The sequence below is a fragment of the Excalfactoria chinensis genome, chromosome 2 (genome assembly GCF_039878825.1).
Source record: "Excalfactoria chinensis isolate bCotChi1 chromosome 2, bCotChi1.hap2, whole genome shotgun sequence".
Classification (NCBI taxonomy): Eukaryota; Metazoa; Chordata; class Aves; order Galliformes; family Phasianidae; genus Excalfactoria; species Excalfactoria chinensis.
The window spans coordinates 67,405,772-67,429,749 of NC_092826.1; positions in this window are offsets into that span (position 1 = coordinate 67,405,772).

Genomic DNA, 23,978 nt, shown 5'->3' on the forward strand with positions numbered 1-23,978 from the left:
CATACTTTGTTTCTTTTCCACTAAAACAACAAGACAGTTCTACTGTATTCAGAATTTCAAATTAGGCTTTACCAGCAACAATATTTTACTAGTAATTAGAGCTAGTGGCAATGTGGTTTTGTTTTTTTTTCCTTCTGCTCTGGACATCTTTCCTGCTAATAGTCTGCAAAGTTTTGCATCTCTTACCTTTGCAAATGACTAATATTGTGTTGGGAGAAGGAAGGCTAAGGTATATCTACATGAATAAAAACAGCATATATTTTAAGTCCTGAAAATGTGTTCCTTACTGTTGGATGCTTTTTAAAAGCAACAATCCCATTAAAATTTATCAGGTTCCCTGGGTGAGCTCACTAAATACTGAAGAGCAGCTCAGGGGCACAGAGGGCACATTCTACAGCAAACAGATTGCAAAGTACTATCAGCATCCTTTAGAATAACTCCACTACTGGAAAAAATATATATATAATAATAAAACAAAAAAACTTTCTCTGCAGTCACATCAACTTCAGCCTCCCTTGGAAATACCTGAGAATAAGAAGCACATAAGGAATAGCACATGCACAGTACTGCAATCTCACAGCTCCGTATGGTGCTTGCTACAGTCTCACATATGGTATAATAGCGGAATGGAAGTTATTTTAAAGTGCAAACTATAAAGAAATAAAAAAATTAGGAGGAGACCAGACAAATGATCTGGTATTGTCATTCTGATACCTGCATAATTGCACAGCTGGATCTCAATTCAAGAGCTTACTGAAAGACTCCATTCCAGAACTGTCATTTATCAGGAATCTAAGTTACGGAGTTAAATGTAGATTAATATCTTTGTTCCCTCAGGTTGAGTTAAGAATGGAGTAGTTATTTCCACCTTAAGAAAAAAAAGAAAGAAAAATGTAAGCAATAGAAGTATAAGTCATAAGATAAAATAACATTAAAGTAAGATACAACAGTTGTAAGAACAGCAACTATATTTAAGTTTAAAACAAGACCGCGATTTGTTATGAGTCACCAGCCACAGCAGACAACCAGGCAGTTCATTATGAATGATTTTATGCTTTTTGGCCAGCACCCCTTGGGCATCATCTTTCCTCTAATGTCCTATATGGCAGTATGTTTCTAGCCTTTGTCTTGAGGGGCTTGATTCTATGTTTTATTAACAATAATCCGGTGGACCTTTTTTCAGTCCCTAATTTAAACAGAAGCCGTTAATTAAGAAATCTCACATAACAAGAGATGATGATCAATGCTGACCCTTAGCATTCTCACACATCGATTCTAGATAAATCTCTCCCTTAGTCATGGAAGTTAGGAGTGTTATTTTATAAAAATACAGTCCATACTTCTTGTTTAAAATGCTCACCACGTATCTATTTACCTATCGCTGTGCATTGATTACATTCACAGCAACACAACTTGGAAAATTCTCATGTTAGGAGTACAGTCAAAACCTTTCATTTGTATAAACACTTCTCTGCAGTGCCTTGAGAAACAAATAACCTTTTCCCAATTACTTTTTTCTTTCACATGCGTACTTGCTTCAGCTCTCAGTCTATCTTCTTGTTTGTAGTCCTTATAACTAAGTTGCATAATGCATTCCTTTGTTCCAGTAACAAATAAAATCTCAGCAAGCTGTCCTTAATATACAAGTCTGCCACAAAGGAAACACATATATCTTTTGTTAATGGGTCTTAATTTTTATTTTTCAATATCATTAGATTTTACATGCCACAAAATGAAAACTGCAATTCCAGAAAATACAATGATGCTCTTTTTAATTCTGCAAAGGAGTGAAGTAGCCACAAGGCCATACTGATCATAGAATGGCTTAGGTTGAAGGGACCTCAAAGCCCACCCAGCCCCAGCCCCATGCCATGGGCAGGGCTGCCACTCAGCAGCTCAGGCTGCTCAGGGCCCCATCCAACCTAGCCTTGAGAGCCTCCAGGGATGGGGTACCACAGCTTCTACCAGCAGATGTGCCAGTGCCTCACTGCCCTCTAAGTGAAGAATTTCTTCCTGACACTAAGTTTCCCCCTTTTTCCTTTAGTTTTAAAGCCATTCCCCCTTGCCCTACCACTATCAGATCACATAAAAAGACAGTCCCTCTTCTGCTTTTAAGTTCCCCTCAAGTACTGGAACACTGCAATGAGATCTCCACAGAGCTTTCTCTTCTCATAAATCTCATACAGGGATTCAGCCATTTTCACACAGATTTACAACAGAACCATAGGTTTTCTCCTCCTCTGAAAAGAGCAGCTGAAAAGCACAGAGTGGTCCATGAAACTACAGCATGACTGTACAGGAGCTGTGCTCTTAGGTACCTGTTTTACATAATTCTGTACTTCACAGTAGAAGGCAGGTTACAAAGCATTTGGAGAGGCTAAATATCTTCAGAAACATCTCAATATATAGAGAAGTAAAAGGAAAAGAACAAAGGAAGACAAGAAACAACCACTTTCAACCAGCAGATTAAGACTTATTTTCTTCTAACGAAAAGACATGACGAATTGCAGGGAAGTGACTTCTGTTTTTAAAAAGCAAAGCTTATGCAGAATCTGCTTCAACAAAAATATTCGGTATGTCTAGAAAAGTTAGGCAGTATTACCAGTGTGCTTCTAATAACATACGTTCAGTTTTACTAGCAGGTCAAATTACACCGAAGTAAAACACAGCCCGACAGTATTATTTTAACTCTGCCTAAACACAGCTATAAAGGTTTGACAGCCAATGCACTTTGATATCTACAATGAGTTTAATTCATGCAGACTTTCAGAGTATCATGCAATAAAGAATGGTTTCCAATCTTCTTAACTCATAGCACCTGTGCTTGAAACAATTCACTACTTTCTATGAATTAATTGTTACTTACACAAAGGAGCAGTTGTAGTCCCCAACTTAAGAAATGGGAAAGTCAGTACAGACTTCAGCTTTTATTGGCAGAAGTTCTTAAAGAAAAATAGAACTACTTGGCAAAATAATAATAATAATAATAATAAAAATCATAGAATCAGCAAGGTTGGAAAAGACTTCTGAGATCATCTATTCCAATCATCCACCTACCACCAATAATGCCCATTAACCATATCTCTTAGTACGACATCTAAAGATTTCTTGAACATCACAGATGGTGTTCTCACCACCTCCCTGGGCAGCCTGTTCCTGTGCATGACCACTCTTCCATAGAAGAAATTTTTCCTAATATCCAATCTGAACTTCCCCTGGCACAGCTTGAGGCCATTCTCTCTCATCCTGTCAGTAGTTACACAGGAGAAGCTGATTCTCACCCCGCCATGACCTCCCTTCATGTAGTAGTAGAGAACAGTAAGGTCTCCCCTGAGCATCCTCTTCTTCTCCAGGCTAACAATTCCAGCTCCCTCATCTGTTCCTCATAAAACTTGTGCTCCAGACCCTTCACCTGCTTCATTGCCCTCCTCTGGATGTGCTCCAGGGTTTCAACAACTTTCTTATAGAGACGGGTCCACAACTGAACACAGTAATCAAGGTGGAGCCTCACCAATGCTGAGTGCAGGGGGGATAGTCACCTCCCTGCTCCTGCTGTGAATGATATTTCTGGTACAAGCCAGGATACCATTGGCCTTCTTGGCCACCTGGGCACACTGCTGGCTCATGTTTAGCTAAGCATCATCTAACACCTTGAGGTCCATTTCATCAACACAATCTTCCAATCACTCTGCCCCAAGACTGTAGCATTGCCTGGGGTTGTTGTAACCAAAGTGCAGGACCCAGCACCTGGTCTTGTGGTCAGTCCAGTGACCCCTACTGTCCAGATCCCTCTGCAGAGCCTTTCTACCCACAGGCAGATCAACACTTTCTGCCAACTTGTTGTCATCTGCAAATTTACTGAGGGTGCACTCAGTGCCCTCATCCAGGTCATCGGAAAAGAAGCTGAAGAGGACAGGCCACAGTAATGATTGCTGGAGAACACCAAAAGCAATGGGTCACCAGCTGGATTTAACGCCATTCAGCACCACCACTCTCTGGGACTGGCCATTCAGTCAGATCTTCACTCAACAAAGAGTGTACCTGTCCACATTTGAATTAGAAGCAGGATGAGCAGACATATTTTTTTTTATGACAGTGGATCATTGTAGAAAATAAATCAATGCAAAAAATCTTATTACAAAGAGAATTCAAAAATGATCTCTGTAATGACTTGATTAAAGTGAGCCACAGTGAATAAGCTGATCACTGAGCTCAGTACTTATCTCAAAATAAGCTACCGAACTCTGTCTCTCCAAATGCTGACAAAGCAGAAAAAAAACACCAGGATTACCAGCAACTCCAAAGAACTTATTGAAATATTGCTTAAACAATTTTCCTCTCACCTTCCTGTTGTCTTTGCTTTATATCTTCTCTCCTTACCTATTACGAAGATTTCTAATTCAGCTGATCTTCCCATTTCTAATGAAAAATCTCAGTGACGTTAGGCAGATCCTGCCTGTGTGCTTCAGCAGAACATGAAGGTCACCAGCTGCTCAGGCTTCACTGGGGGCAGAAGACAGAGGAAGGGGGTTCTCCTCTACTGTCACTGTCTCTCCCAGATGCTTCTTCCAGTTCAACTGAGCATTTGGCTTACATTTCACATGAAACATCCAAGCTGCTTGTGAGCTCCAAAAGCACAGAGGGAGGGCAGCATCTTAAAGAAATGTAAGGCAAATAGCTTATGCAGCTGTATCCAGGCTGAGGGGAATAGGGAGCCCTGACCACCGACACAGCACAGTTTAAAAACCTCCCTCACCCTTTCTCTGAAGCAGCACTGTGAGTATGAATTTTTTTATTCTTCTAGAGCTACTGCAGCTATGAGGTTTATGTTTCTAAAACACAAAACAAAACAAAACAAAAGAAAAAAACGCAACCATCTGGGAATAATCTAACATTTCTGGCTACATTTTTCATTGAAAAGTGAAAAGGAGCTGCTGAAGAGTTTTGAGATGTGTAAGTGAGAAGGTCTGTGGAAGCTCAGGAATACCAAAAAGCATCTGGAAACATTTTATAAAAACATGAAAACAGTTTACAGCATTAATTCTTAACAACCTGACACCTGAAGGGAAAAACAAGCAAAACAACAACAAAAACAAAACAAAAAAACAACAAAAACAAACAAACAAACAACCCACAACAACAAACAGCATAAAGAGTAACAACTAACTCCCTCCTGAAAGGTATTCTAAGGCACACGGAAGAGAGGGAGGTGGTAAGGGATAACCAGCATGGCTACACCAAGGGCAGGTCCTGCTTTATGAACCTTATTGTTTTTTATGATAGTATAACTGCATCAGTGGACAAGCAAAGAGTCACTGATCTATCTGAATTTCAGAAAGGCCTTTGACACGGTCACCCATGATATACTTCCCTACAAATTGTAAAGATATGGATTTGATGGGTGGACTGTTCAATGGTTGTGAGACTGTACCCAGAGCGCGGTGGTCTTTGTCTGTGTCTGGATGGAGATAGGTGGCAAGTTGTGTCCCTCAGGGGTCAGTGCTGGGACTAATAGTCTTTAACTTTAATCAGTGACATGGTCAGTGGGATTGAGTGCACCCTCAGATGGTCTGCAGATGACACCAAGCTGTGTGGTGTGGTCAACATACCCAAGGAATGGGACACCGTCCAAAGGGACATAGACCTAGGTTATAAGCACCTAGACAGTACACTGTGACAGTCCTATAAATACCTTGACATTGTACCCAGATCCCTTCAAAACACTTTTTTATTAACACAGATTTTTTCCTGCCCAACTTGTACATAGAACTTACCATGATGCAAATATGTCCAGAGTTGTGTGCATAAGCAAACAACCACACAAAGAAACGTGCAGAAAAATGCAAAATTCAAACAGACACATGCACTTTTTTCTTTTAAACAAAGGAATCTGTTTTGATGGTATTTTATAAAAGCAGCTACTTCCTATTCTACACCAAGTGAATCTGAGGTCTTAGTTCTGCCCTTGGTTTCATCAAGCCAATGCAGATTTAAAACCATGATATTCAGTGCAGTTATTTCAGAACTCCACTGATAAACAGGAAGTAGATCGCATCCTTTAGACTCATGGGCTTGGCCTCTGACAGCAAAAATATGGCAAATATAGAAGGAATGGTTTAATCCATTAACTCCCCCAACTCCAAACTATTCCTCTATAGATGTTATTGTATCACAACAGACAGGAATGCATGACTTGGTTACTCCAGATCACAGAGCAGTACATCAGCTTAAAGCATTATTGAAGGTGCAGATCATGTGAATACATCACAATATGAACTAAACCTAAAAAGGTCAGGCAAATATTTTACCAAATCTACAGAGAAGGCAATTTGTTTGGGGATATTGAACCTAATGCAGCCGTACCTTCATACATGTAGCTACACTGATTTGCACAGTAAGCACAAGCAAGATATCCCAGACAGATGAGTACATTCCTTGGGTGAGCTGGAAATGCACAGTCCAGTTGCTTAACTGACCATATCTTCCAGTCATCACTCTATTTTAATTGACTCTCCTGGTAAGTTTGTAACCCTTGCAAAAGACTAAGCCCAAGTCAGATGTTCCAAGGCCTTCACTATCTTCTATGAGATTATTTAATAGAAAGTATATAATTTATATTTAGAAAGAAAAACAAAAACAATTAGTTAGAAATAGTTCAGAGTTATATATTTTTTTCCTCAGAAATCAGGAACAGAAGACTTATCACTTAAGTTTCTGCATCCAGGCTCCTACTGTCACGGAGTAATAGCATCCAATCATATATAATTTCTAAGTATAATTTCTAAGAAAAAAAAGTTATACCTGGCTAATCCAACTTCCTGTTAATAAGTTCTCCCCGGTTTTCTCTTGTGTTACTCAAAAAAGATAAAGAATATCAGTGGCTAATAGAGAGGGCTTCCCTTCCCTCCACCTCAAATCGATGGTCAAATACTGAATTCTGTTCCTAGGAAAAGTGAGAGGAAAATTATGAATGAAATTTGTTTTATTTGCATTTTCATGCCTACATTCATAATCCATGATTATCATAATCTCCATGAACCATCAGAGTGGTTCAAAAGCCACTAATTAAATGTGATAACTGCAGCAGAAATAAAAACTTAATTTTATTTTTAAATATTCAATGATCTAAAAAAAAAAAACAGGTGGAAAAATCAAAATCTAATGTTTAGGAGCTGATGATAGCTAGTTCCATAACAGTTCATTTTCCCTTGGAATAAATTATCTGATGTACATACTGTCCTTGTTGTTGTCACTACTAATTTCATTTAAAAGCTAGAAAATAAGAGAAATATACGAAAACATGACTTTGCTTTCCCATCCCCCTCATCACAAGAAAATAATTGTTTATTTGAAATTCAAATAAAAGCCTTCCAAGCACGACAGTGATATTTCAAGGAGACATTTGGAAACAAGATAAAATAATAAATTTTAAGAGGAATGAAAGATGTTTTGCAGTACATTGAATAGAAGTACAGTTACCACGTAGGAAAGTGCAAGAAACTAATCTTAGGTGTTTGTGCACAAAAGAAACTGTTTTTGTAACCCATAAATGTACAGCCATTCTTTTGCACCCCAAGCTTCCAAGCATTCATCTCTTTCTTGTTCTACTCATTGGATAGACACTGGAAGTCTTCTAGGTTGAAGATCTAAGTCATTTTCTACCAATTCCTTCCTTACGTGCCTCCCTGAGAAGTTTTAATTCATGGATATTGTTTAAACTAGGTTTATTTTTCTAATCCAGTGTTTCTGTATTTGTGTATGTGTCATCTAATGTAAGGGTTGCAGTGGTAATTGCTACCCTTCTGTGGAAACGCTCAGTAATCACTGCAGTCAAACCTTGCATAACATCCAGAAAGCAGCTCAGACTTGGCTCCAGACAGCCTTCATTTACATATTCAAATGTATTTCTGTAAAGTTGAACAAAATGCTTGTTTATCGGACAAGTCATACTTTCAAAACTAGCATGTCCTCAGCCTCTTCTCCATAAAGAAAGCCCTTAGTAGGGAGCTAGAATTTGTTACTAGGCTGCCAGTTATCAGTGAGCTGAAGCTCTTCTGCCTGGGGAGAGCACATACTAATTCCATTCCCGGACCAAATCTAAAATTTTCCTAAAGCAAAATACTTATCCCCATTGCATAATCAGTTATATCCACTAGGGAAAAGAAAGTACACAAACAAAATACCCAAAAAACACACAGTCAGAAAAACGGGGTAAAAACATCTGTTTCCCCTAGAGTAAAGATAACCTAGGGTCTTGTGCCCATCTACAAACGTCACTAGCTGATATGGTGCTTACAAATACACTACTGATCTACAAAAATGAACAGCAAAGTGCCAAAATTTGCTGGTGGCATAAAACTGTAAGTGATTTGGTTTAATTAAGCAGTTAAGAATAAGGTGATTGAAGTCTTCTGAACAGAGCAAGCAGCATCAAGGACCAAACTCTGCATCACGATTAGGGAGTCCTTCATCCAGTTGAATATATCCAGAGGATCTACTTACAAACATTATTTACTGAATAGCTGACTGTGATAATGCCCAAGAGATTAAATAATGCAAATAGTAATATATGCAAACACACACATTTCTTTTTTTAAAGAGGGCTTACCTCCTGAAATGGAAAAAAGTCTGTAAGGAATTGGCAATAAAAGAGCAAGAAAAGGTTGTGAAAGCAGTAAAAAAGTGGAATCTTAATTAAAGGAAAGATTCAAAAGCAAGAAATAACCAAATAATAAAAATGTGTTGGGGAAAAATAAATAGATAATTTGGAGCGTGGGAAAAAAAAAAAAAAAAAAAAAAAAAAAAAAAAAAAAAAAAACAACAAAACAAGGAAAGCAAAATATATTGGGGAAAAAAAGATGAAAACAGGGGAATTCAAAGAGATCAAATTGGGATGGAAGAAGACTGTTACCTGTAGCTTACTATCACCTTAGCATAGTCAAAAGTCAATATCTTTTGCTTAAAAAAAAAAAAAAAGTCTAAGAAGAAAAAACTGCTAAAGAATATGTTTCCAAAAGGTGTTGGAACCTATATGTTAAAAAACAAATCTGCTCACTGACAAAAAACAAATCTGCCTTCAGATCGCGTTTCTGAAGGTCACATAAAAAAAAAAAAAAAAAAAAAAAAAAAAAAAAGGAGTTAGGTGCATAAAACAGAAAAAAGGCAAAACTGAAAGCAACCAGACCTCTGGCTGAAATCCCCCATTCCCTTTCCACTCACAGTTGCCACCTAACCTTGAAAGCATATAAATGCTTTATGTGTGTGTCAGTCTCTGATCTGAAGTCACTGAATAGTAACTGCATGCTCAGAAGAGTCTCAGGTTCGTACAGCACCATCACTGGTAGGCTGCTGACACCATAGCTTGAATGGTATTTAGAAACAGGGAGATCCTCTACATAAATCTGCTGAATCACCAGGGTGGTAGTTAACTACAAAGGCAGCTGTAGCTTTTTCCCTGGCTTCAGGATTTTTATACTAAAAATTATTTATATTTGGCATTAAGCAGGCCTTGGATTAGATACACATGCTGATCTGGAAGAAAGGACAAGATGCAGGAGAACCATACAATCCTAGCTAAACACCAAGCAGGGAATTCATCTCCTATGAAGGTGTCTAAGGTCCCTCTACACACAAGAGAGAGCTGACCAACATAGCCAGAGGAGACCAGAGAGCAGCTACTACCCCACAGCAGATGTGTTGGATCATTGCTGACCACCTGATTCCATCATAGACTGTGATGGAGTTCTGCCACTGAGATAAAATTAACAGCTAGCTGCTGACACCTACAGTTAAGTTAGAAATATCATATAATAGATACTTGCTCCTGTGTTGCCTCACGTAGAGGAAGTCCACCTTCCTTGTTATGCAATAGGGTAGATAGAAATGGAGAGCATATATACCCAAGCCTAGCACGGCATCAAGTGGAAAGGACCTCTAAGACCAAGAGCAACCACAAACCCACCACCACTGTACCCACTAACCGTGTCCCTCAGTGCCACATCTCCATGGTTCTTGAACACTTCCAGGGACGGTGACTCCACTGCATTCCTGGGCAGTCTGTGCCACTGCCTCACCGCTCTTTCTGAGAAGAAATTCTTCCTAATATCCAATGTGAACCTGCCCTGACACAACACCATTATAAAAATGAGCCCTCCCAGCTGAGAAAGGCAGCCAGAAGTGAAATTTTCCAAGTCCTGAAGAAGTATTCTCACTATGTTTTTAAAAATGCACAAGGTACATTCAAACTTTCTCATTAAGGAAGTCTGGTTCACCCTCAGATAGGTATTAGATAGGTCTTGTACTTCTCACAAGCCTGCACAGCTGCAAATCTCAGGCACATCCCCAAAAGTAGAGACCATGCCTGAGAGGGAATCAAATCTCTCCACATCAGATCTCTTCCCATGATTTTGTATGGGCTGGCCCCAGGTAGGATATAAAAATATTTAATACTGCACCCCCATTAAGTGCCTAAACATGTGGACCTAGCCCATTCAAAAATCTGCTTTGCAAAATCCAGTTATAAACATCTTTTCCATTATCTTTTTACTTTCTGAATCACAAATGCATCCAGATAATAACACTAATTTTCAGATTCTCAATTGAAGAATATTCAACACATTCTTGCAATACTTACAGAAAGATTTAAACAAAAAAAAGAAGCCATGCATCCCAAGAACAGAAAGGTCACTTCATGGCAGACAGTTACCTCAATAGTTCATCATTTCCTCCCACTTAAGATTTATATGCCTGAGTATGCTTCCCCATTAGTGAGCTGTTTCTACTTTGAAACTTAGTGAAATGTACAATATTTTAGAGTGGCAAAGAAAATTATATACCCAGGCTACAATATGTAACACATTAATAAAAGCCAAGGTCATTTCAGGAAAGTGAAACGGAACTCCTCAACATTCTGTTCTTGAATTCATAAACAGAGCAGTCACAAAGTGAAACGTTTTTGTCCAACAGGAATAAATCTAGAGTTATGAGGTTAGGAAAATGGTCTCAGCTCTCACTTTGATGTGCAAAATTACATCAAAAGAAACTGCAAAAGAAGAGGCATGCCTAACTTACGTTCTGAAGAAGAATAAGTGAGGAGTACAGAGAACAGCATAAACATGCTCTGATATTAGTTAGAAATATTTTAGTTCACTTTTGTCATCAGTTTTACATCTTTTGAGCATTGAGCCCTTGCTGCTAAGAAGGTTAATGGCATTGTTGGCTGCATTAGACAGCATGATCATTCCTCTCTACTCAGCAGTGGTGAGGCCACATCTGAAAGACATGTCTAGTTCTGGGCTGTTCAGTACAAGACAGATGTGGATACACCATAGTGAGCCCATCGGAGAGCCACCAAGATGATCAAAAGACCAGAGCATAATTTCTATGAAGAAACCCCGAGAAAGCTGGAATTGTTCACCCTGGAGGAGACTTTAGGGGTTAAAGCTAGCTATTTTCAAACCTGAAAAATGCAGTGCATTGCTTGCCATGACAGAGCAGACGTTAATCCTGGTCCCTATAAACACAGCATTTCCAGTACTTTCAGATTCAGCTTTTTCTTTTTTAAACTGACTCGTGAAAAACAGTTACTTACTTGGAACTTTAATGTACTTACATGACATTTTCTTCCTCATCACTGCAGGTGACCAGCCTGTGTCCTGCATGAGAAGCAATAAATGACTTTCAGCACTAGGAGAAAAAGCATAGAGAAAGAAGAGTCTTACAGAAGAAGGAAGGAATTGCTTGTTGGTAAAACAATAAATAAAGAAGGTAAAAATAAAAATTAAAAAAAAAAATAAAAAAATTCTTTTACCAGACTACAATACAGAAAGAAAGCCAAAAACTAGGTGCACATAAAATTAATAAATACATCACAAGATTTTGTTACTCCTGAATGCCAAACATTTGTTGTCTAAGAAAATTATCCTATTAAAGTTTTGTACAGCATTCAACATACACATTGCCTGAGACAAAGTGAACTTGAAGAGTATTAACTTTGGTTTTCATAGGAATAAATCCACACTCTAAATGTAGCTTTCTGAGCATTAATAAACTTAACTGCACAAAAGTGCAATATAAAAATGATAAGCTAGTATCTTTTTAGGTTTGAAACATTTCATTTTGAGCCATAATTTCTCATCAACTCTACGAGCAATATCACGCCCAGTGGCAGGCTGCAGAAGGTCTTTGAAAACTCAGTTAGATACGTAATAGATGTTCATGTTTTCATATTGGATTAAAATAAATACAAAATGTGATGTAACAAGGCAATATAAGTTGATCATAGCTTACCATCATAAGCTATTGATTTCTTAGAAATTCCACTGAAAACAGCCCAGGGCATAAGAAAAAAATAGTTAAAAAAATCTTGTAAAACACCATCTGTGTGCTCCGAAAGAATTTAAATTCAAGACTGGTTAATTCTCTCCAAATCTCTTGTGGTACTAGACAGAATACCTCATTTTGTCAAATCTGTTTATGAAAAGTTCAAAGAAACATGGCAAGCATTTGGCAATATGAATCTATAGATCATAGAGACATGAATCATAAAGATATATTTTCTGACAGTAGAAAGATGCTTAACATCCTTATCAATTAATGAACAGTCCTAAAAGTAAAGCTATCCCCCTCAGATCACACATTAGCAGCTCACACAACTTTGCTTGCTGTGCTTAAAGCTAACTATATTTAGGGAAACTTAATGGCTGCACAGCTTTATTTGAAATATCCAGTTTCAAAGACAACCAGAGAGCTTGACTTTATGCTGGGAAAGAGTACATTATGTTAAGAACAGAAGTCACAAAGGTTTATGAATAAAATCAACTATGAGCAAAGAGATGCAAAGACAATTATCCTTCTGCTTCACAGCTCAAATTTTAAATCAAATGTAACATCTTTGAGAAAGGAACAGACTGCTTTAGGGAAACAGTAGGTGACCTTTATAAGCACAATGATATTATCAGCCTTAGAAAAGATGTGATTCCTTTACCATGAAGATACCTGCACCAAAGCAGAGAATGTATATTTGTGGTGGAAATAAGCCGCTTCCAACAACTGCAGAGATTCAGTTTCTGCATCCACCCTCATTAACAGACTCCTATAGTTAGCGCCCAGCTTATTCCCTCACCAAAGCTTCAGGGAGACAGCTTTAGCCACACTTGCACAAATACTGTCCCCAAATGCTGCTCTAAAGTGCTGAATATGACAGGACAGAGTTTTGGTGCAGAGGCTGAAATGCAGCTCCTGGGCTCATTGAAAGAGAATGCTGATAAAAAGTCAGATGAGTCCAATTAGAGCCCATTAGTGACACCTGTAAAGGGAAGTAACCACATTAAACCTGAAAGCTCAACATTAACATCTCTGAACTCTGGTTAAGTCCTTTTTTGCTTTGCTGAAAGATAGTAATCATGTCAATTTAAGGACCTCTTCCCACATCTTCTAAAGTCTCTTCTGATTTATGAGCTCTACTCAAATTCTTGCATAACTTCTGTTCCACAATGCTATATGGCACAGATGAACTGGTCTGGATTGAGTTTATAGAATCTGAGCTAGTTCTAAAAATGAACTGACTATCAGACCTGAGAATCTTCAGAGACACATCTAGGCTGCAAACTGTATAATACTTATGCATTCTGTTGATTGATATGCATATTTATGCTGAGGATAAAAATTGCAGTGTATCTTCAGAACACAGTGATACAAAGTATCATCATAATGAGAACTGGTGGTCAAAAGCAAACAAATTAATTAAAGCTATAAGCAAAACAGCCACTGTCTGCATTGAAAAGTTTAAAAAAGACTGGCATTGCTTCTCACCATTAAATAACTTTTTGAAAAAACTCATGAGTACTAGGTTTTATTTACATACCAAAGAATGGAGCCAAGTTGCATACAATCTAAACCTTAATTAACTGCTCATTATGTCCTTCTTCCCTCTCCCTTTAAATATTACACAAATATGCTTATCTGCTCAAAGGAAAAAAGATCCTCTGCCCTTTCTGGAAGCCTGAGGAGTAAACAATAACATCACACTGAAGACTACCAAATGTTGAGCAATTATGATATCTGGAGATAGCTAAGAAAGATGAAATTTGTACTGCAAGAACACATTTTAAACTGAAAAAAAATCCGTGTAGTTCACGGATATAAAATAACAGAGGGGGTCGGTCTTCTTCACATTTTTTCAGCCAGTCAACATTTTCTTCTCCCAGTTTACAGATCACACCTTAGCTCCTTTGCAACTTCTGGCCAGATGTTTATCATGTGCCATCCCAGGAGAAGTCTCTATTAGCTAACCTGATGCTGTCCACAGCAGCAGTGCAATCCACATGGGATACAGATAGACACAATTAAACTGATTATTGCACAGTATCACCAGAAGAGCATACGACAGCAAAGGCAAAGCCACAACTCATTCATAGTTTCTAATCACAGTATCTATGACCTGATTTTGCTGCAGAAATATTATATTAGCTGAGAATAGCAGAAAATTAGAGCTAAAACACATTCCTCCATGATAAGACAAAAATAAAGGAAAATCTGACCAGCCATTTTTAAAAATACTCAGTGATAGATACTCTACAGCTTCTATATGCACTCTTTCCCAAGGCTTCATTATCCTAATCATTAAGGAAAAAAGACTAGATTCTAATCTGAATTATCCTTAATGCTATTCAAGATACTTGCTACTCTCCCCTGACACAGCAAGTAATTTATTCCTTTCTGTGCAGCACCTTCCACGTGCTTGAAGGCTATGAAAAACAGTATCCTGGGATGAACCAAAAGAGGGGCAGCCAGGAGTGGGAGGGAGGTGATTTTCCCCCTCTGCTCTGCCCTTGTGATGCCCCAGTTGGATTACTGCATCCAGGTCTGCGGCCACCAGCACAAGACATGGAACTGTTGGGATAGGTCCAGAGGAGGGCAAGAAGATAGTCAGAGAGTTGAAGCACCTCTCCCATGAAGAAAGGCTGAGAGAGTTGTGCTTGTTTAACCTAGAGAAGAAAAGGGTCTGGGAGCATTTTATCAATGTCTACGAATACCTCAAAGGCAGGTGTAAAGAGGACAATGAAAGGCTCTTTTTGGTAGTGCCCAGTGACAGTGGCAGGACAAGAGGCAATGGGAACAAACAGGAACACAAAGTTCACTCCGCCATCCTGTGACTCTGTGAAGACAGACAAACTGACTGGAAAAGGAATTTTGGTGAGATGAAGTACAAAACAACATGCATAATGTTAATGGAAAAGAAAGGAGGAAGGGCAAAATAAAACAGTGGAAATAAAGAAAGCAGATTTCAGGTAAATCTGAGAATAAAAGTCCAAGCTACTCCACTGCAGAGGAAAGACAACAGATAGGAAGTCTTGGCCTTACTGATATAAAACATGAAAATACAGAAAATTAGTAAAATAAAACTCACATCACTGTAAGTACTAAAGAACAGCACAAACAAAAGAAAAGAAACAATAACAACAAAACCACAAACCAAAAAAACAGCAACAGATCAGACCACAAATCAGAGCACGCAAAAGCCAACAGGAAAAGACTTTGTTAGTAGTAAGGGAAAAAGAATTATAGTTTAGGTCTGCTAGTAAGGTCATAGAAAGAACAACTGACATGGAACACCCAGGAAGTTTAACAGCATGAAAAAAATAAGTAAATGAAATTAAAAGGAAGACATTAATTCTGGTAATCAACCAAAGTTGAGTTTATATTAATAGCGCAGGAATTCAGCCAGAAAGAGAAAGAATTAAATATTGTATGCTAAATTAAATATTCTCAAACTGCCCAGTTTGAATGAATTCATGCAAACATAATTAAAGACCTTGTTAAAGTGGCCTCACAACAATTAAATGACTACTTGTAGAATCTCAAGGGAAAACAAAATAGTAAGCCATCAGAAAAAGAAACAAAAACTACACAAAGAGTGGGGAAAAGAACCAGGGGAATTTTCATTTAGCATACATTCAAAGATCATTGCCTAAAAATAAAATTAAAAAAAAAAAAATTAAGCACAAGGATAATTAAAAAAACATAAATAATAACTAAGACCTATTCTTTATGAATAATTTGTATTAACCAAAGTAATGTGCCTTTTTGGCAGAATTACATGGCCAGTGAGTAATGGAAGTACACCAAAATCTATAAATTATAAAGATTTTTGCATGATCTGAGGTAATATTTTTTTTAAGGAAGCTAGGAAACCAAGGTCAAAAGCTACAAAAGTTACAAAATCAATAATTACATTACTGCTGTGTCGTTAGGGCTCCACACTGGTCTGCACAGCACTGCTAGATATTTTCATTAATCATCCAAATAATTCACCAGAACATCTATTGTTACTAAATTAAAATGCATCAGCAAGTTGGGTTGTAGGGAAGAATGAACTTAGAAGGATCTCAAGATATCACTGAGTGACAATGATTAATATCCAATAATGCAGTGCAATTCCTGGGGCAGTGGCCTTCAGTATAAGCATCCTTAAAATGCTCGTCTTAGAATTACTGATGTTCCAACAGTGTTTATGAACTCAAAAAAATAAAAGTCACATTACTTTGTTTCATTCAAATGGTAATGGTAAGGCTATTGTAATATGAAAATACACAAGATTTATGTTTTATTTCAATATTTTGCCAAGGTAACTGTAGAAAGACTTACGCTATGCTCTAACTTACAGGTACAATCAGCAAAAATAAGGACAAAACAAAACTAAAATGTAATAGTAAGCATTTAAAAACACATACAAGCCAGCCTTAACAATACAGCTAGTTTTCATTAATGCTTGCAGGGATTACTGAAAAGGATTGCTCTACTGAGTAAACATTTGCATCCAAAGTAGCTGCCTAGAGCAGTTCTGTAGTCAATAAGCAGAAGCATAGACATCAAGGTACAGTTATCTCATCCTAGGATACACATCAGATCACAAGCCACACCTACTGCCACATTTTTCTCTCCACTGACCGTAAGGGAAACTACAAAACTAGCTTACGCACATATCTTAAATTAGAGGAGCACACTTGTCCACAGTACTTAGTACATATAGCTCAGAATATCTACCTATCAGTAGAAACATCAGAGTTGTGCAGCAGTCCTGTCTCTTCTAGATAGATTACTGAAAAATCAGTGAGAAGTTCAGGTTGTCCGCTTATGCTCACATATCTGTTGTCAATTCAGATGAGGTTGATGTAAGTAGGTTATGAAGAGTTAGGTTTTTCAGGTCATAAACAAGGTTAGTACCACAGAGCTCATGTTTTAACCAAGGTATGCAGCTGGCCTCATGCCTTGTAAGCTTTCTGAGATTCTTCTGATGGTAGAAGCACTGACTTTCGTGCCACTTTTGGATAGACTGCCCTATCTGTTCTCTTTCCACCGTGATTCATAATTTCTGTTAGATGGCTCAGGGAACATTCCTGTGGCTCCTTGCAACTTGGTTAGGACTCCTCAGGCTCTGGCCCAACAATGTCAGCAGGAGTTTTGCCTTTGATTTCAGTAGCAGTAATATTTCACTCACACAGGTTTTGGAAAAAGGTGAGTACAGGGTGTGATGTTTAGCACAGTGCAGAGAAATCAAACAAATGAGTCTTCTTGTGATATTTCTCCATGGCTGACACTTTCAGTGAAGACACACTGCTGGAGGATTTTTATCACTAATATATAAGAATTAATATTTTATCATTAGAATGGATAATCACATTGTTCAGCAGCATTCGAGTGTGACCAGAATAAAGTAACTGCCGCCAACTATTCTCTGGAAAGGTATCTTGCGTTTGTACCCTTTGGCTACTGATTATATTCAGTGACCATTTTCAAATGCATCTTAATGCTATAAAGGCTGCAAGAGACCTTCCTTGGTGGCAAGTGAGACAAGACAGTCCTTAGAATTTTAGGAATAACAATATACAGAATGTTCTCATTTTATTTAACAGCCACTTCTAATTCTCACTGAATTCAAAACCTTAAAAATACACAAGAGTGATTTTAAGAAGAAAATTAAGCACACCATACCACTCATTCAAGTGTAGAACTGATATCAACTGTGGCTGCATAACACACAAAACGTATTACTGAGAAGTCAAGAATTAATATCAGCTGGGTGAAATATCAGACCTCTTGTCTGAATTTGAAGAAAACCTGAACAGTTGCTTAGAGGATCATGAACCTTATCTTGCAAAACATGCATACAACAGCATACAACATTATATGATTGTAAGTAGTAGTATTAGGCTTCAAACAAGGAAAAAATAGAAGCTCTTACTGCTCTTCTGATATAGGATTTTTCACTGAAGTGTTCACAATCACTGCACAGTTAATTTTTTTAGACCGTTTATGAATTTTCTTTCCCTAAATTCAGCATAGGGCATGACAAAAATACAAATGTATATTCACATCAGGACACTCTGAAATGAACTGTGGATATATACTAGAGTGGTCCTTCAGACAGCTGGGAGTGGGTTCCTGAGAATGATGAGCAGGAGATGTGCAATACAGGGACTGTCATAGTGGCAGTTCTGACCACTGTGTATTTCTTCTCTGACAGTAGAGATTTTGACCTTCCTGAAGGCCACTTTTAGACCACTCCAGTTTGACTTAGTTTTTTTTTCCTCATTTATTTTTCTAACAAAATATTTTATTTATGAACACTTAAGCCTTAGATTTTTTTTTTTTTTTTCCTACCATAATTCATGTGGTCCATTCTTCTAAGAGGCACGAATTCCTGATAACCAGATAAAAACCCAAGGTCAAAACTTGCTGTGCTCAGGGAAAGAAGGATCTAGTTATCTCATCAGATACTGCTGACATGTTGCCTATGTCAACTGAACGTGTGAGGAAAAGGATAATCTGGAGTGGCTGAGGAAAAACTATTCAAGAAAGGAGACTTAGTTTACTCCTTTCTATATTAGTGATAAATGCAAAGAAATATACTTTCAACAAATGATCAAGCATGTTGCTAATTGGCCAAGGTTAGTCACTGATGCACAGTAGCTGAAATGAAGAGCTCTGCTGGGGGTTAAATAGTTGATATATAATGTCATGTTGATATTACCATACAAAAAAACCCTCTAAAGCACAACATAAATATTTGACTGAAGAATTGGTCTATTTTTAGAACTAAACTAGTTTAGAATTGGATCTAGTTTTAAAATTCCTCACCAATTTTTCTATTGCTTTCTTACCCATACAGTTAATGATCATAGCTACTTTCCAAACAGAAGACTACAGGAGCTCAAAGTAGTGCTAAGATTGCTCCATGTACAAAATTCAGCCTTCCCAAAGAATGACCAAAAAAAATCCCAAAAAAAGCAACCAAAAAACCCCACCAAAATTATTTTTCTAAATGTGCTTTGTTTTAAGACTGTGTACATGTAACAAAAGTGGAAAAAATAAATAAATAAATAAATGTACCTAAAGCATTGGAATGATTATACCATAGATGTACACTCCACACTGAAATGATTCAGTATCAGTTTGGATCCATCTTTGCACATATCCACACATACAAGTAAATATTTGTCCATTCAGTACACTTCACGAAGCAGGCAGAACTCCAAACATTTGCTGTAATATGAAGAGCAGGAAGAGCAAAAATTGAAGGTATAGAATCATAGAATCATAGAATCATAGAATTATCCAGGTTGGAAAAGACCTTGAAGATCATCAAGTCCAACCGCAGCCTAACCAGTACCCCATCTCTAAGAAAAAAAAAAAAAAAAAAAAAAAAAAAAAAAAAAAAAAACCTCTGCTAAATCATATCCCTGAGTACCACATCCAAACGGCTCTTAAACACATCCAGGGATGGCGATTCAACCACCTCCCTGGGGAGCCCATTCCAGTACCTAACCACCCTTTCTGTAAAGAAGTTCTTCCTAATATCCAACCTAAATCACAAGTATAATCACTTATAGATTCCATTTCTTGAATACTTTTCCTATTCCCTTTTTAATGCAAGCATTTCTATATGTACAGCAATGTAACTGCATTGCAGGAAGGGGAGAGAAGCTTTTTTCCATTACTTCAAAAGTCCAGATGGACTTTTTGAAAGCTATATTACTTAATGAAATTCCTAAACTGGCAACTTTTTTTCTACTTTATTCACCACTTTGTTAGAAAATGCAATACAAACTAAACCTATTAATTTCTTCATAAGAGTGTTCTGGAGCTGTTCTTTACAAAAGAAAAACACTGAGTTTAAATCTAAGTGCAGCTCAAGCTTCAAAGCACCTGGCAGATACTTAATCTCAAACTTGTTTTCACTTGAAGAGCTTAGAAACCCTTGTGAAAGTATATTAGCCCATTTGTAAATATATAATGAAACAATATACATATACATATTGTTGTATATATATATATATATATATATATATATATATATAAACAATAATAATAAAGTAAAATAAAAGTGAGATTGTTTCATTATAGTCCATCCAAAAATATATTTGCAAGGTGTTAGGAAATCTCTAACCTCTAAATACCTCTAACACAAGGTACTGTGACAATAAAGTTTGTATAATAAAGTTCATTTAGACAGCTCTGGATGCAGCCATAGTTTTGGATAATTCAGCCTATAGTTGACCACATCTCAGAGCCAGGTTCAGTTGCGTTTCTCAGGAATTTTGCTGTGATTAGACAATGTCTTCTTTTTAAGGGTGCAAGAGGAAGTCTTTGACTCAGTACTCAAAATATTTCACAATCCTAATTCACTGATATTCTTCATCTTTTAGGGAAAATAAAATAATATCTCACCTATTTAAAAGGAAAAAAAAAAAAACCTATAAGAGGACAGAAAAAAAATCAGGAAAATGCAGATAAAGTAAATTTTCATTTAAATAGATTAGTTGAACTATTTCTAACAAAGGCTGACAGACTTTTTTTCTTCTGACTGGGTATAAAAAGCTGAACATATTTGGTTTCACATCAGTTTCAGAAGCATTTCTCTGAATACATTTTGCAAAGGAAAAGGAAAGTAGAAATTTCCAGGACTTTACTGGGCAGATGTCATGAGAATCACTGCAATTTTCCTCTACTCAAAAGCTCCAATTGCCTTAGGTCTCTATCTCCTCATCTCTGACTAGTAGTGTTTTCATTCACTGCTGGTGAAATACTACCACAAATCTAAGCACAAAGAAAACTTAATGCCTATTTCAAGTACCCAAGAATAAATCTAATCATTTAAGAAAAATTCACTTCTATCCTTAGTTTCATTACCTTGTATGTCCACTAGAAAGAAAACGAAGAGAATTAAAAGTAACTGATTTTGAAATGTAGTACCCTCTGATGCATGTTGAAGTGTCTCTCCTCCACTGCTCAAACCTTGGGTACAAAAATAGTTCATAGCAAAAATTTGCAGTGATCTTTCAAACTCACCGTTGTCAATAGCAGCAATTTTTCCTGATCACACATCAGAATTTATTGTTAGGTTACTCACCAAAGCAATGCAATTAACATGACCTATGTGAAACGACACTAATTGCAAGGCAGAGGCTGTCTACCCTGTGCACCACTTCAGGGTCATGCAAATATGTGTTGTAAAGAGTTAATGTCCCTCTGCCCTCATGGAAGTAGGCATGGTGAAAAACACCAGCATGCACTAGGAGGTTAAATGAGTCACAGAGTGCCTGTCGCCTTGTACCTTTATTAAAATGAGATAAATGTCAGAAATGCTATGAAGGTTTAATTTATGCCAGAAACTAAATCAAATGTTTTCCATTATCACCAATTTGTTTTTGCTTTTGCTGCTTGTAATGTAATTCTTCCTATCACAGCAGTAATGCTTACCTCTGTCTTTGTGTGAAAACAAGAGGAAACTGACACCCAGAAAAGCCTGGAACAATGAAATGCATCACAGTCCATTTTTAATTAAATGTCATTTTGCTTCAAATAAAGTTGGTCCTGGCATTCTGGAAGACAGCAGAAAATATACATAGAGAATATTATCTGAACAAAATATACTTATCTATTACATGAAATCCCGGTATTTCCAAAATGTTTTCCTGTATATATAACATAACCTAATTTATTGCTAAAAACAAGCCTTTGCATCTTACCACAGGAGACATGAACAGTGAATTAGCATGTAACATGCGTCTGTGTTCAGTTCAAACGAGAAAATGCTTTCTCATGCCTACCTCAGAAAACTAAAGCATAATCTGCCAAGAAGGAAGGATCTGCTTTCTGGTCCATGATTAATGCTATCCTCCTTGATGTACAGGAAGTCCCAGGTAATAGATAAATGCTGCATCTGAGTGGTTATTTGCTTCTATTAAAATAAGGCTGAGGGAGCCTCCATGTGCCCTCCCTGAAATGTAATCTCAGAACAAGTGTTAGTAATCCAACTATAGAATATAAACTGTATGTAACCTCGAAGAAAGGTGAAGTCCAAACCTCAAGGAACTTTAAAACAGTGAGCAAGACCAGAACATCCAGCCTTATTCCATTTGTCATAGAAATCCCATGTGCTATGTTAACATTAAACTGGGCAACTCCATACTCCACAACTTTTTTCTTTTCTCAATTACTTCCCTGTTTCATACCTCTGTTACTGGTATCAGTTTGGGAAGGTCCTACCATTATAGTTACTAAATCAAGAGGACTTCTTGAGCACAGTGTTCTAGAGGGGAGAAAGCTCTCAAAATTTCTGTTCTTGCAAGTACCATCTTGTTTTCTCTAAGCTTGACAAATCAAGGAAAAAAAACTTTAGTGAGAACTCCAACTATACATAAATTACTCTTACCAAGTTTTTAAGACAATTTTATGAAGCCAACACATTATTTGATTTCCAAGTAGCACTTGTAGCCCTTGAACAGACTCATTCCCATACATCAGTGCCTTACATTGGGGTACCCAGAACTGCAGGGAAAAGTTTACTTCCCTGGAGCTGCTGGCTTTATTCTCGCTAATGCAACCCATGAAGTTGCTGGCCTTTGATGTTAGTACATCTGAAGATATCTCGAAGTGCAGGACCACATTTTTGCTGAAATTACTTTAATAAAAACAAAGAAATTAAAGTTTTACACAGAACATTCCCAAATGCCAAACTATTAATGCAGGATAATAACTCCTAGCAGAATTACTGAATTATACATTTTAAATTACAATTTTCAAAAATGGAACAGACTTATTACAAAACTGAAAATAAATTTCAAACCTATTTTAAGTATTTTCTATGCAATTACTCCTGTGAATTATTTAATGTTTTCATTAACATAGTCTGGGAACGTACAGTTTTATCTGATTTATGTCTTGAGATTCCTGTGATATTAAAGGACCTACTTCTGTAAGTTTTTAGGCACAGGCACAGCACTAAATGCACACATACATTCCCACTTCTAGAATTCAGGAGATTGAGTACTGAAACTACTTACTAGTGCAGGATGGACCTGCACTATATGTACATTGCTCCCTTCCACATATATATTTATTATTCTATATTGTATCAAAAACAAAAAAGCCATTAACCATAAGCCATAAAAGCCCACTTTTCATGCATTTTTAGAAACATTTAGGCTTGTAAAGATACAGAACTCCATTAAATAAAGGTTTTCTTTTAAAAATTCAAGTATCTCTTGCACCCAAGTAAGTAACAGGAAAAAATATATATATCCATCCTTTAGCATGTTTTGAAAAAGATCTGGACGACAAAAAAAAATCAATCAAAAGTTTTCAAATACCGATTAACATTGTATTGAGTTTCAAGTAAATACTTCATCAAGCTTTTATGCTACCAGAACTACCCCCACTCTCTCTACAATGTAAAGGAGAGAGACAGACAGATAGATAATAGATGTGAGACTCATAAGTACTTAACTGTTTACATCATGTAGAAAGCAGTCAAGCAACACAGTGCTGCAGAAGTTTAATTCCTTCTCTCCATTGCATTAGCAAAGGTCCCTTTAATGCATGAAGTCTCACCAAAGGAAATTTGAACCTTGCGGAGAAGAGCTAGGTGCCTCTGTGTTCTCCTAGATACCAAAAAAATTATTTTAGTTCCTTTT